Below are 15251 nucleotides of genomic sequence, written 5' to 3' on the forward strand. Positions count from 1 at the left end.
TTTGCCCATGAAGCCTCGAGAGGGCATGCAGCCCTTCCAACACCTTGATTGTAGATTTCTGACCATCAAATCCAAAAGAAAATAAATGTGTATTGTTTTAAGCCACTAAATTTGTATTGATTTGTTACAGCAGCAGTAAGAATCTTTAAACTCCTGCCCTGCCCCATGCCATACACTGCAGCCTACTTCAGCTGCCCTGGAGTACTAGGTCTGCCTCCTCAGCTCAGTGGGGTGGTGGAGGCCTGCTTGGGCTCTAGCCTGCTGTTCCATGGTCAACATGCTCTCAAAGAGCTATGGTCACCTGTGGATCTCATTATCCAAATTCCTGTTCTCTCATAGACTGCATTCATGAGCTGTTTGTTGTTCAAAACATGAAAAATGGCTCTATGTATGTTATCCAATTTTATGGTTCTTTACCTTGAAACAGCTAGTCTGATACCAATAACTCTGTCACTGCTAGAAGCAAAAGGCATTTTTACTTCTAAATGGACATTAAATCTATTTTTAAATTTAAATTTCTCTAAGTGTTATATCTCAAGTTAGGAAATAATTAAGACATAATAAATCTTCCTATCCAGGAAAATATTAGGTTTTTATATATTTTTAATAAAAATTGGAGTTACCATTTAATGTGTTGTACTTGATCTGTATCAGGCAGTATGCTAAAGGCAAAATACACAATCCATGTAACAATGCTTTATTTTACAGACGAGGAATCAGAGATACCAGACATCTGAGATTTCTCAAAGCATTTTCAAAGCATTGGCTTTGAAACCATGTTTTTCTTCACATCCAGCCTCAATAAGTTATTAACTGTGATCTTAGGCATATTACTTTTAATTTTTCTGTACTCCAGTTCCCTCGTTTGTAAAGGGGACATAATATTACCCAACTCACAGAGTTATTGAAAAGATTAATTTATATGGTAAGTGCTTATAATACCAACTGCCTCAAGAATGTATCAATAAATGTCAGCCATTAGTGGTATATTTGAGATTCAAATCCAGGTCTATATGATGCCAAAGTCTCATACTTAGCCACTTGCCTATATATTTTGTCTTTTATATAATTTGGTCCCTGGATTGTTTAATTTTTGTTGCCATTGTAAAAAGCATCTGACTTTTTAAAATTCCATTTTCTCCAAACTGTTTATTTCTGATACATAGAAAACATCAATGCTACAATTAGCAACGTTCCTGAAGTCTATTACTTCTAATAGCTTTCTTGTTGAATTCCTTAAGTTTCCTGGGCAAGCAATTTCATAATACGCAAACAAAAATAATCTTCTCTTTTCCAATTCTTATGTTTTATGTCTTTCTCCTAGGTACTGAAATAATTAAAACTTCAGAACATTGTTTAATAGATGTGATAATTAAGAGCATATTTGTTTTGCTCCTGACTTCAATTGAGTAATTTTTCACTGTTGAGTATGATACAGATTTTTATTTTGAAGTAGATATTTTAATCACATCTTTATGTCTCGTTTAAAAGCGTGTTTAACTTTTTACACATATAATCAAAACGCATGTTGAAATTTACCTTATTCCATACATATTTTGAGCATTAATCACACGAATTTGATTAATTTGATTAAATAAAGTGAATAAAGTTATCTTAGTGAATTGTCCTTATGTGCTATTTATATTGTCATCACCATTCAGTAAAAACATAAAACACGTTAATAATAATAATGATAATCACTAGGAAATATTACATCCTTTCTTTAGCCCAAGCATTCTTCCAAGTATTTTCATACTCATTTTGTTTAACTTTTACAAGGTTCCTATGAATTGGGGAATATCCTAGTCTCTATTTCATAGCTAAGTAAGCCAAAGTGCAAGTGACTATGAATCTTGCCCAACTTCACTCACCTGGGAAATATAGCATTTGGAATTTGAGTTAATCACATGATTCTAGAACTTGAGTGCCTTAATATTTCATTCTACTTAATTTTTATTGCCTAAGTAGCAATGAGCTAAGCCAGTCTTGGAATGACCAGGTATAAATCCTTTTGCAAAATGCTTCCCAGTTATATCTGTACCTCTGAGAAGGACTCTCACACATATCCTTTAATGACTCTGGCATTGTCAGTTACTACGCAATGTGTATTCTGTTCTTTCTTCTCTCTCTCATTCTATCTCTTGTTACAAAAACCGTTAGGAAAAAAAAACAAACAACAAAACAGATTTTGGTTAAACCCAACAGATTGAACCTACATGTGTGCCTGAACTATCTCTGCATGGAAGACGTCAACATAGTTTTGGAGGCTGAAATGGAAAAATGGTAACTGTTTAAACAAACCAGAAGGAAGTCAAAATCTAAGTAACTATAGTAGGTGTCAGTCAGGTGTGTGTGGTGTGTGTGGTGTGTGTGTGTGTGTGTGTGTGTGTGTGTGTGTGTGTGTGTGTGTGTGGTGGGGAAGGAAGTGGAACTGGAACTAGAAGCCAGAATTGATGCAGAACACCCCAGCAAGGCTTCGAGGATAAGGACTGTAACACTTTCTAGGGTTTATGAGAATTCATACTTAATTCCTTAGATATTCTAGTCTATAACCAGGGTTAAGTATCATTGTTATATCATTTAGGTGGTAGGCTTCAAGCTGGTGACTATATTCTCTAGTATAAAATATATTAACGGATATTCAAATGGAAAACTTTACATATGCAAATAAAAACATATACATATACATGTGTATGTCTTCGTGTGGGTGATGTGGACTATATGGTAATAAAAGAAGACGAAAAGAGAACTATGAGTTCATTATGTTCCAAATAGTGAAGTAATGAGGTCATTTTGGTGAGAAAAGAAGGTCTTAGTAAAGCAGAATATCTCAATAAAATTAGAGTATTTCAATTATAATGTGGCCACTGAGCAAATCTCTGTGAGCAAGAATATGACACTAAGAAATATCCAAAAGTAGTATAAGATAAAGCCATGCCTTCAAGAAGCTTATAACGTAGATTAGGATACAAATATAACATGGAGAAAATCATTACAAAATTAAATTCTAACTAAAACATACTAAGTAAGGCTCAGAAATAATTCCACATAACAGGTAATCCAGAGATAACTTGACACATCGTCAAGCAGCTTACGGAAGAAGAGGCAGCATTAGTGTCCTTGATCATTAGTTTTTAAATAGATAAAGAAAAGAAGCACATTCCAAATAAGAGGGATAGTAAGAGCTGTGTATATATTGAGGAACTGAAATCACCTCTGCTGTTTTCGATTTTGTATGTTAGCAAGTCCAGAGGAAAATGAGGAATAGTGATATAAACAGGGCGACAAGATGAACTTAGAAATCTAACTATATCTAATATTTATCATGGTGATCTTTTATTCTTTTTTTAGAAGATCAGTGCAGTTCAGATATTGTTTCATTTAAGACATAAATAAAATTTTTAAAACCTCATATTGATACTAATGAGAAAAAAAGCAAAAGGCATGAAAAAATCATTATCAGCAAGAAAAAGGGGACATGGACATAGATTACGTAGACCTGGAAAAGTTTACAATAGGGTAATAAGGACAACTTCTTGCCAATTAGAAAATGTTGAAGTAATGGAAATTTCTAACAATATAACTTTCCAAAACTAAAACAGAAGAAATTAAATCTTGAATAGTCCTATTTTCTTTTTTTTAATTTATTTTTTTTCTTAATAGTCATCTATTTTTACACATCACTGTATACATGTCAATCCCAATCTCCCAATTCATCCCACCACCACCCCTACCACCTGCCGCTTTCCCCCCTTGGTGTCCATACGTTTGTTCTCTACACCTGTGTCTCTATTTCTGCCCTGCAAACCAGTTCATCTATACCATTTTTCTAGGTTCCAATATGTGCGTTAATATATGATATTTGTTTTTCTCTTTCTGACTTACTTCACTCTGTATGACATTCTCTAGATTCATCCACATCTCTACAAACGACCCAATTTTGTTTCTTTATATGGCTGAGAAATATTCCGTTGTACATATGGACCACATCTTCTTTATCCATTCATCTGTCGATGGGCATTTAGGTTGCTTCCATGACCTGGCTATTGTAAATAGTACTGCAATGAACATTGGGGTGCAAGTACCTTTTTGAATTATGGTTTTCTAAGGGTATATGCCCAGTAGTGGGACTGCTGGGTCATAGGGTAATTCTATTTTTAGTTTTTTTAAGGAACCTCCATATTGTTCTCTATAGTGGCTGCATCAATTTACATTCCCACCAACAGTGCAAGAGGGTTCACTTTTCTCCACACCCTCTCCAGCATTTGTTGTTTGCAGATTTTCTGAAGATGCCCACTCTAACTGGTGTGAGGTGATACCTCATTGTAGTTTTGATTTGCATTTCTCTAATAATTAGGGATGTTGAGCAGCTTTTCATATGCTTCTTGGCCATCTGTATGTCTTCTTTGGAGAAATGTCTATTTAGGGCTTCTGCCCGTTTTTGGATTGGGTTGTTTTTTAAATATTGAGCTGCATGAGCTGTTTATATATTGGGGAGATTAATCCTTTGTCCTATGATTCATTTGCAAATATTTTCTCCCATTCTCAGGGTTGTCTTTTCGTCTTGTTTATGGTTTCCTTTGCTGTGAAAAATCTTGTAAGTTTCACTAGATCCCATTTGTTTATTTTTGTTTTTATTTCCATTACTCTAGGAGGTGGATAAAAAAGATCTTGCTGTGATTTATGTCAACGAGTGTTCTTCTTATGTTTTCCTCTAAGAGTCTTATAGTGCCCGGTCTTATGTTTAGGTCTCTAATCCATTTTGAGTTTATTTTTGTGTATGCTCTTAGGGAGTGTTCTAATTTCACTCTTTTACATGTAGCTGTCTAATTTTCCCAGCACCACTTATTGAAGACACTGTCTTTTCTCCATTGTATATCTTTGCCTCCTTTGTCATAGATTAGTTGACCATAGGTGCGTGGGTTTATCTCTGGGTTTTCAATCCTGTTCCATTGATCTATATCTCTGTTTTTGTGCCAATACCATATTGTCTTGATTACTGTAGCTTTGTAGCATAGTCTGAAGTCAGGGAGGCTGATTCCTCCAACTCCGTTTTTTTCCCTCAAGACTGCTTTGGCTGTTTGAGGTCTTTTGTGTCTCCATACAAATTTTAAGATTTTTTGTTCTAGTTCTGTAAAAAATGCCATTGGTAATTTGGTAGGGATTGCATTAACTCTGTAGATTGCTTTGGGTAGTATAGTCATTTTCACAATATTGATTCTCCCAATCCAAGAACATGGTATATCTCTCCATCTGTTGGTATCATCTTTAATTTTTTTCATCAGTGTCTTATAGTTTTCTGTATACAGGTCTTTTGTTTCCCTAGGTAGATTTATTCCTAGATATTTCATTCTTTGTGTTGCAATGGTAAATGGGAGTGTTTCCTTAATTTCTCTTTCACATTTTTCATCATTAGTGAATAGGAATGCAAGAGATTTCTGTACATTAATTTTCTATTCTGCAACTTTACCAAATTCACTGATTAGCTCTAGTAGTTTTCTGGTGGCATATTTAGGATTCTCTATGTATAGTATCATTTCATCTGCAAACAGTGACACTTTTACTTCTTTTCCAATTTGTATTCCTTTTATTTCTTTTTCTTCTCTGAATGCCGTGGCTAGGACTTCCAAAACTATGTTGAATAATAGTGGTGAGAGTGGATAACCTTGTCTTGCTCCTTATCTTAGAGGAAATGCTTTCAGTTTTTCACCATTGAGAATGATGTTGGCTGTGCATTTGTTATATATGGCCTTTATTATGTTGAAGAGGGTTCCCTCTATGCCTACTTTCTGGAGAGTTTTTATCAAAAATGGGTGTTGCATTTTGTCAAAAGCTTTTTCAGCATCTATTGAGATGATCATATGCTTTTTCTTCTTCAATTTGTTAATATGGTGTATCACATTGATTGATTTGTGTATATTGAAGAATCGTTGCATCCCTGGAATAAATCCCACTTGATCATGGTGTATGATCCTTTTAATGTGTTGTTGGATTCTGTTTGCTAGTATTTTGTTGAGGATTTTTGCATCTATATTCATGAGTGATATTGGTCAGTAATTTTCTTTTTTGTAGTATCTTTGTCTGGTTTTGATATCAGGGTGATGGTAGCCTTATAGAATGAGTTTGGGAGGGTTCCTTCCTCTGCAATTTTTTGGAAGACTTTGAGAAGGATGGGTGTTATCTCTTCTCTAAATGTTCGATAGAATTCACCTGTGAAGCCGTCTGTCCTGGACTTTTGTTTGTTGGAAGAGTTTTAATCACAGTTTCAATTTCATTAATTGTGATTAGTCTGTTCATTATTTCTTCCTGGTTCAGTCTTGGAAGGTTATACCTTTCTAAGAATTTGTCCATTTCTTCGAGGTTGTCCGTTTTATTGGCATAGAGTTGCTTGTAGTAGTCTCTTAGGATGCTTTGTGTTCCTGTGGTGGCTGTTGTAACTTTTCCTTTTTCATTTCTAATTTTATTGATTTGTGTCCTCTTCCTCTTTTTCTTGATGAGTCTGGCTAATGGTTTATCAGTTTTGTTTATCTTCTCAAAGAACCATCTTTTAGTTTTCCTGATCTTTGCTTTTGTTTTCTTTGTTTCTATTTCATTTATTTCTGCTCTGATCTTTATTATTTCTTTCCTTCTGCTAACTTTGGGTTTTGTTTGTTCTTCTTCCTCTAGTTCCTTTAGGTGTAAGGTTAGATTGTGTATTTGAGATTTTTCTTGTTTCTTGAGGTAGGCTTGTATAGCTATAAACTTCCCTCTTAGAACTGCTTTGGCTGCATCCCATAGGTTTTGGACCATCGTGTTTTCATTGTCCTTTGTCTTTAGGTATTTTTTTATTTCCTCTTTGATTTCTTCAGTGATCTCTTAGTTATTTAGTAACGTATTGTTTACCCTCTATATGTTTGTGTTTATTACGTTTTTTTCCCTCTAATTGATTTCTAATCTCACAGCATTGTGGTCAGGAAAGATGCTTCATATGAGTTCAATTTTCCTAAACTTACTGAGGCCTGATTTGTGACCCAGGATGTGATGTGTCCTGGAGAATGTTCCATGATCACTTGAGAAGAAAGTGTAATCTGCTGTTTTTGGATGGAATGTCTTATAAATATCAATTAAATCTATCTGGTCTGTTGTGTCATTTAAAGTTTGTGTTTCCTCATTAATTTTCTGTTTGGATGATCTGTCCACTAGTGTAAATGAGGTGTTAAAGTTCCCCACTATTGTTGTATTACTGTTGATTTCCTCTTTTATAGCTGTTTGCAGTTGTCTTATGTATTGAGGTGCTCCTATGTTGGGAGCATATAGATTTATAATTGTTATATCTTCTTCTTGGATTGATCCCTTGATCATTACATAGTGTCCTTCCTTGTCTCTTGTAACATTCTTTATTTTAAAGTCTATTTTATCTGATATGAGTATTGCTACACCAGTTTTCTTCTGATTTCCATTTGCATGGAATATATTTTTCCATCCCCTAACTTTCAGTCTGTATGTGTCCCTAGGTCTGAAGTGGTTCTCTTATAGACAGCATATATATGGGTCTTGTTTTTGTATCCATTCAGTGAGCCTGTATCTTTTGGTTGGAGCTTGTAATCCATTCACGTTTAAGGTAATTATCAATATGTATGTTCCTATGACCATTTTCTTAATTGCTTTGGGTTTGTTTTTGTAGGTCCTTTTCTTCTCTTGTGTTTCCCACTTAGAGAAGTTCCTTTAGCATTTGTTGGAAAGCTGGTTTGGTGGTGCTGAATTCTCTTAGCTTTTGCTTGTCTGTAAAGCTTTGGATTTCTCTATCGCATCTGAATGAGATCCTTGTCGGGTAGAGTAGTCTTAGTTGTGGGTTCTTCCCTTTCATCACTTTAGGTACATCATGCCACTCCCTTCTGGCTTGTAGAGTTTTTGCTGAGAAATCAGCTATTAACCTTATGGGAGTTCACTTGTATGTTATTTCTCATTTTTCCCTTGCTGCTTTCAGTAATTTTTCTTTGTCTTTAATTTTTGCCAATTTGATTACTATGTGTCTCAGCATGTTTCTTCTTGGGTTCATCCTGTATGGGACTCTCTGCACTTCCTGGACTTGGGTGGCTATCTCCTTTCCCATGTTAAAGCAGTTTTCAACTATAATCTCTTCATATATTTTCTCTGATCCTTTCTCTTTCTCTTCTCCTTCTGGGACCCCTATAATGCGAATGTTGTTGCATTTAATGTTGTCCCAGAAATCTCTTAGGTTGTCTTCATTTCTTTTCATTCTTTTTTGTTTATTTTGTTTGGCAGCAGTGAATTCCACCATTCTGACTTCCAGGTCATTTATCTGTTCTGCCTCAGTTATTCTGCTATTGATTCCTTCTAGTGTAGTTTTCATTTCAGTTATTGTATTGTTCATCTTTGTTTGTTCTTTAATTCTTCTAGATCTTTGTTAAACATTTCTCGCATCTTCTCGATCTTTGCCTCCATTCTTCTTCCAAGGTCCTGGATCACCTTCACTATCATTATTCTGAATTCTCTTTGTGGAAGATTGCCTGTCTCCATTTCATTTAGTTGTTTTTCTGGTTTTTTTTTTTTTTTTTTTTTTTTTTTAATTCCTTCATCTGGTACATAACCCTCTGCCTTTTCATCTTGTCTATCTTTCTGTGAATGTGGTTTTTGTTCCATAGTCTGCAGGAATGTAGTTCTTGCTTCTATTGTCTGCCTTCCATGGTGATCTTTTTTATTTCAGTTTATTCAACCATTCTGACCCCTGAGTTACTCAAAAAATTTTACATAGTGGCAATAACATCTATCATATGGGATGGTAATTCATTATATATAAATTGAAGTGGTGTTTAATAATAATAATAAACAATGCATTTAATACATATATAGAATGATATATTATTTCACTTGTATATTACAAATATATAAATTAATATATTAGTAAAATAATTACAGAAATTATAAATGAAAATAGAGAAAGAAATTATATTGCATTGAAACTGACTTTCTCTCCGTAACTCCATAATTTAAATATTTCTGGCCTCAGAACTTTTGTTTGTTTGTTTGCTTGTTTTGTTTTTGTTTTCTCTTAGTACACTTTTCCCTGCTATTGTCATGGCTAAATCCTTCTCATATTTCATTTCAAGTGTAACGTCTCCTCTTGAAGGAGGACTTAGCTGACTTCTGTAGCAACTAATGTAGCATGCCCAGAAGTTGCTACCTCAGTCCCTCTCTGCTTCCTTTAGAGCAGTCAGCTTGATGGATTTGCACTTGTTTCTACTCCTGTATTTGTCCATTTTCCATACTAGAATGTAAATACTAGGAATATAGCAACCAAGTTTGTTTTATACAGCAGTGAGTGCTTTGAGCCCAGCACAATTCTTGGCTCAGAGAGAGACCAAAAAAAATTAGTTAAGCGGATAAATGAAATCTGTAATCACTCATCCATCTTGACGTTCAGAGGTGCTTTAACCATAATATTTCAATTTTTTTGCCCTGAAAGAATTATTTAAGAATCTATATCAGGGATGACCTAAGTAAATTATCCATATTCCACATTATTCTATGACAGTAAAGAAATATATAATCTTTCTTCTCATGACCTAGGGCCCTATCTGTTAAGTTAAGCTGCTTCCCTAGATCTATGTGAAGCTGTGGAGACAGACCCCAAAGCCAGGCTGACAGGATAACTTGTGAGTGAAGCTTCTTCCAATACGGAATAAAGCTCTCAGATCACTGCTCTTGTAACAACCCAATTTAAAGTTGAACATTATTGAATTAAAACCTTGAAACTATAATTGAAATATAAAAATCACAATTACTATTTTAACTGTGAATTCCCTCTGTTTTCAATAAAAATATCACCATTTGAGACAAGAAGGGGAAGGATGGTTGTAGCAAAGCAGAGTGATACATACAAATGTCTAAATACACAAGAATGTAGATTTTTAATGTGATTTCCTGCTTTGAAACAATGCTAATGTTTTATTGTTTCAGATTTTATTTTAAATGATCCTTGAAGTCTATAAGTGTCACATTAAGAACTTTATGCCTTGAGTGGTTATTACAGCAGAAGTAGAAATAAATTTCTTAAGATATTCCAGAAAACCCTCCAGCTTTTACTGTATTATTGCTACTAATATCCTGTGTAGAATAGTTTTACTATTCATCTGGGAGTATAAGGAAATTGAAAACAATATGCATGCCTAATGCGCTAAGTGAACTGCAATAAACCATGCTACATAGCCTGACCACCCCAGTAAATCAGATGTTAATGGGTTTTCTTATTTATTAATGTTGTAAAATTGCCTGAAATGTTCCTCTCAATTTGAGGAATTGAAGATAACTTTTGCTCCCTTTTCTGTCACAGAAAAATGTAATTGAAAAAATATATTTTTTTCAAATACGAAAATGGAACATATCCAGAACAAGTAAGTCAGCTCTTTAAAAAAATCATATTGTCCCCAAATCATTCATCAAAGGCAATTATATTAAGGGTTTTGGAATTTAGAGCTAGTTTGTAAGGATGTATTGGACAGTTGTTCACATTGATATTGAAGCACAGACATTTGTTTGTTTTGTTCTGTTTTTTGCCAGTTGGTTGATGCTTTTCATGAAGGTCTACTTAGGCTTAGGTAGAGAAAAGCAGGGATCAATGGCATAGATTTTAGCTATAGCTCCAGCTAGCTAGCTAACAGAATAATTCTGTTGATTAGAAGTGGATAGACTGAAGAGAGATTTTTCTAAAATAAGTTATGGAAAAAATAATTCAAAACAAGTATTCCAATATCTAGTGGGCTGCAATTACACAGAGATAGCACTAATTAATTTTTTTAAAATAATTACTATGATTTAAATATATAAACATCTAAGTTGTGAAATGTCAAAGATTGCATATGCATATGCATTTTTTCATTAAATTGAGAGGCTGTTATTTTTAAAATAGAGCTATTGTGCTTCTAAGGAGATAATATTTTAATAAAATTAAAACTTTATTGATGTCATCTTTGGTGGGAAATTCAGAGAAGACATTTTTTTATGGGTTTTACACATTGACTTTTTTTTTTTTTTTTTTTTTTGTGGTACGCGGGCCTCTCACTGTTGTGGCCTCTCCCATTGCGGAGCACAGGCTCCCTATGTGCAGGGTCAGCGGCCATGGCTCACGGGCCCAGCCACTCCGTGGCATGTGGGATCTTCCCAGACCGGGGCATGAACCCGCGTCCCCTGCATCGGCAGGCAGACTCTCAACCACTGCGCCACGAGGGCGCACATTTACTTTTTACACCTTTTCTCCTTTGCACAATCTGACTACAACTTTCCATCGTTTCAATTCTTGGCACTACTTACTCTACTCAAATTGTTTCTTGAATCTCTCAATTATTTCCATGTTTGGTTTCTGACTTTTCCCTCCCAATCAAATTTCCTCTTCATGACTTAGTTATCCCCTTAAGTACTCTTTATACCAAGTCACTCTCTTCCATCTACTTCCACTGTTCTTTTCCCTCTATTTAAGATCCTCTGATTATCTTTCTTTTCTTGCTACTTCAACCCTGGGTCACTCCCACAATCATCTTCCCTCTTGGTGACCAAGTCCTGCTGGAGAAAAGGACATGACCCTAATGATTAGTGAAACTAAAGATCTATAGTCTCCAATATCAGTTAGACTCTCAAAACTGCAGCCCAAAGTATGCTCATTCATTCATTCCTTTATTCATTAACTCATCATTAACTTACCATTCAGTCTTTTAGTCCATAAATCTTTATTGAGCCACAACCATAGACTAGGCACTGGTCATATTACGGTAAATAAATTTAAGTCCCTCCTCTCAGATATATAGATAGATACACAGACCTATCTTTAGATAGATATATAGATAATAAGACAAATATAAAATTATTTCAGGAATCAGCAAGTTCCAAGAAGAAAAATTAAGTGGGGCAAGGAGACAGAGTGATTGGATTGAATATTAGTTAGTGAAAAGATCTCTGATAAGGTGACATTGTACAGAGATCTAATAAGACAGAGAGAGGCATATGTAGAATTGAGGGAAGAGATTCCCAGGAGAGAGAACAGTAAATTTCTTTGCTACACTTGCATAATTGCTTTAAAAAATTCACTAGTGGGCATAGTTATTAGGAGCAGAGGCTCTTAAGTCCCACTTCCTAAATTTGAATCCAACTACATCACTTACAAACCAGGTGCCCTTGAACAAATTAATTGATTTCTAACCTTCTCTGTAAAATTTCTGTAGTATTCATCCCTATCTCTGGGAGAAGATAGCAATTGTGACTATTAAGTGAGTTAATATATGTGTAAAGCACTTAGGCAAGTTCCTGAAACATAGTAGATACTCAATATTATTTTAGCTCTTAATCCCACGGGAGATCATTCATCCTTACGAAACTTTGTTTTTCTGTAGGATTTATCTCCTTTATTAATTTCTATATTAATACTGTTTCTTGGCTTTCATCTTATCTCTTTTTATATTACTATACAGATTTTTTCCCTTCAATTTGCCAATAAATAATCCTTAAGCCAAACACTCTTTCAGAGGTCATTACTTTGGTTTACATATATATCCAAGAAGCTTCCTGTTCTCAGCACTCTTCTTTCCCTACACGGGATAGGTAATTTTATATAGTCTTGATCCCATAGTTATATGAATATTTTTCATGTGCTGATGACCATTAAATTTGCCTCTGTAGCTCAGACTATTCACCCTGAGCCACAGACTCCTTAATCCAACTGCTAACTTGACATCACCGTTTGGATGTATCCAAGATGTATCTAAGTAACATTACAACCTTAAATAACTACAACTATTACTTATTCCCCACTCCTTCCTTAAATCTGCTCTAGACTTGAAGCCTTTCTTATACCAGTAAATAATACTACCAGTTTTTACTTAGGACACAATTCTTGGAATCACCCTTGACTCCTCTGTTTCTTCACACCTCACATCTAACACATCAGCAGAGCTCCTTAGTTTTACCTCCAAAAATAGCAGAATTTATTTATTTATTTCCTTTGCTATGCTACATGGCTTGCAGGATCTTAGTTCTCCAACGAGGGATTGAACCTGGGCCCTTGGCAGTGAAAGTGTGGAGACCTAACCACTGGACTGCCAGGGAATTCCCAAAAGAACAGCAGAATTTAACTTAAATCTCTATTGTTATAATCAAAGACCTGGAATACTGCAGGCTACTTTGGCTACTTTTGGCTACTTTCCCCCCATTGTTAACTCCCCAACCAAATACAACAAAACTTCTTCACACAATAAGAAAAATAATTCCTCTAAATCAAAAATGATGTCATTATAATTCTCTGCTTAAAAGAGCCTTCAAATGGTTTTCCATTGCCGCTGGAATAAAATTCAAACTTCTTACCATGGCCTTGAACGACTATAAGATTTAACCCTAACTTAAATGTCCAAGCTTATGTTCTTCCATCCACTGTATCCAGCCACATGGTTTTTATTTGTGTCCTTTTAACACATCAAATGTCTTTGATCTCAAGGTCTTTTGATTTATTGCTTCATCTACTTGGAATGATCTTTCCCTGGAGCTTATATGGCTGGATCCTTCTCATCATATAAGTATCAAATCAAATGAAGTTGTCTCCATGCCAAGCATACACTTAGCAAAATGATATATATATGGAAGTATTTAAGGGCTCTGCCAACATTTCCTGGACTCAAATCTTAATTCTATTATTTACTTGTGTAAAGGCACATGCAAATTAAAAATAAGAGGCTTAATTCTTCCTGTTGAATATAAGGAAGATTCAGTATAAGCAACCTCTCCCTCCCTTTTCTTTGAGCATTAACTTTAGAAAACTTGAAACTGTAAGTTCTTTCTCTGTCTCTCTAAAATGTATGTAAAATTTTTGAAAAGCTAAGTAAGAATTTTGTCAGATTTATAACCTAGGTGTGCCTTTCTCAAGGACCTGGGAACCATCTCTTTGATACGTAATTATCATAGAAGATAGCATCCCTATTTCCCAGTTTCTTTGAAAGCTTAGGAGGCTAACTTTGGCAGGTGCCACACTCCAAGTTGCCGAACTACCTCCTGTCATAAAGATATGAGATTCCTTTTGTCTTTGCAGTCTCTTAGCAGAATGCCTGTGATGTGCATCACATTCTGGTTTAACGCTCTTTCAATAATTAAACTGTTTTCTTTCTCTTCCACTTTTGGAGAAAGTGGAGAGGTTGTCTGGGTTAGCAGGAAATTTTGTTTTTAATTATTTTCTCAACACTTACTAGTTGTGAAGCAGCAAGTTACTTACTTAACATTTCTGCATCATTTTCTTCATATGAAAAACCAGGAGTAATAAAACCTGTTAAGTAAAAAAAAAAACAAACAAACTGTTAAGTTTCTATAAGGAGACAAATTAATTAAACCATGCAAAGAAGGGTATCTATTACAAATGTTTGATAATTATTAAGCATTGCTATTATTCTAATAGCATAATAAAATCTGTAGTAATACAATAAATTATCTTTATGCGTTTTAATGTTCACAAGCTTATTATATGTCTCTTTCCTCAACAAAACTCTGCCAATTTCTCCTTCAATGTATTTCAAGTGCATATCCATGAACAACAATAAATATTTATTTACTGATGTACTAAGTAAATTTGAAGAAAGAAACTAAAAGACGACAAACACTATTAAAAGGGAGGCATTTCCTCTACTTTCTTTTTCACATCTTGTTAGTAAGTCAGAGCCCATAAAGATATTTAAAATATTTTCTAAATATTTATAAAAATATTATATACAAATATATGAAACTTAAAAAGCATGCCTTAGTGCATGCTTTTTTAAATTTATTTTTAGGAAAAGGATCTTAACAGTTTTAATAGCTTATGAAAATTATACCTTTGAATCATCAATAATAGAATAATATATTCAGTGTCATTTGTTTTAACAGAAGAAAAATTGTAACATACTTCAAACAATTTTTTTAAAGTTTCAGTGCTTAAGGAATGCTTCATTTGTTAGGAAGTTTCACTTATATGAGAAATATCTTATTTCAAATAAGAACAAATAAAGTGGGTATTAAATGTTTTATTTGCTTGCTTCCTCAATTACAGACATACACATATATGTGAATCTTAAATGTTCATGCAAGCATATATGTATTGATGCCTATTAGTAAACACTTGGAGTTTTAAACAACAAAAAAATGGGTTTTGCATGTTCAAAGCAGAAAAATGTTAAAATTCTACTTGCATAGCAGTGATATAGTCTTTACAGTTTAATGAAAATGCAAATGAGCTAACAGTTTAG

General features: G+C 34.3%; 1 protein-coding gene across 1 annotated transcript in view; it reads right to left on the bottom strand.

Moving 5' to 3' along the window:
* The window catches only part of DNAJB9 (DnaJ heat shock protein family (Hsp40) member B9), a 700535-nt gene that overhangs the window by 85021 nt on the left and 600263 nt on the right, over nt 1-15251 (bottom strand). The window contains exon 14 of the transcript XR_010842140.1: nt 14249-14299. The gene's annotated coding sequence lies outside the window, so the exon portion shown is untranslated. The remainder of the gene's footprint in view (nt 1-14248; nt 14300-15251) is intronic.

This window comes from Kogia breviceps, chromosome 9 (genome assembly GCF_026419965.1).
Source record: "Kogia breviceps isolate mKogBre1 chromosome 9, mKogBre1 haplotype 1, whole genome shotgun sequence".
NCBI lineage: Eukaryota > Metazoa > Chordata > Mammalia > Artiodactyla > Physeteridae > Kogia > Kogia breviceps.